Source organism: Trichoderma reesei (genome assembly GCF_000167675.1).
Source record: "Trichoderma reesei QM6a unplaced genomic scaffold TRIREscaffold_31, whole genome shotgun sequence".
NCBI lineage: Eukaryota > Fungi > Ascomycota > Sordariomycetes > Hypocreales > Hypocreaceae > Trichoderma > Trichoderma reesei.
Genome location: NW_006711178.1, coordinates 226,735 through 227,432, shown reverse-complemented (window position 1 = coordinate 227,432; position 698 = coordinate 226,735).

Here is a 698-nt window from a genome sequence, read left to right as displayed (position 1 = left end):
CCCTAACCCTAACCCTAACCCTAACCCTAACCCTAACCCTAAACCCTAACCCTAAACCCTAACCCTAACCTAACCCTAACCCTAACCCTAACCTAACCCTAAGTGTGCTTTAACCCGCACTTTGACCCGATAGCGAGGGGTCATAAAGGGAACTACTGTTAAAGATTCGATGCAGGGTTATAATAGTGTGATTTTCACTTAATCTTAATTATGCCAGCCCCACGTGGCAGTGTTATGTTAAATAAAGTAAACTATACGGAGGTTATAAGCACCGATTGTCTTACATAGCAGTTAGTACCTGTGCGTTTGCTATCGCTAATATGCTAACAGCAGAGCGCCATCTTAGCCTATTAATTTGTGTTTAAGAGGAATTAAGATTAAGATGAGGGTGTTATTGTTGTTACTGTCTGTTCTAGTAGTTGTGGGAAACGTTGCGACAAGTGCCAGCAAAAACCCAGGGTTCAGTAGTCGTCCAGCTCCATGGGTTAACTATAATGTTCCTTCTGAGTTTGCTAATCCTAAGGGCTTGGCTCGGCCAGCATTTCGCTATTGGGTTCCAGATGCTGATGTGGACGACGATGTCTTATACGCAGATTTGCAGTAAATTAAGGAGGCAGGATAGGGAGGGGTTAAGATCATCTGCTTGGAAAATTATGGCATCGAGCCGGCTGTAGTTGACCCGGCGATATATGGTTATG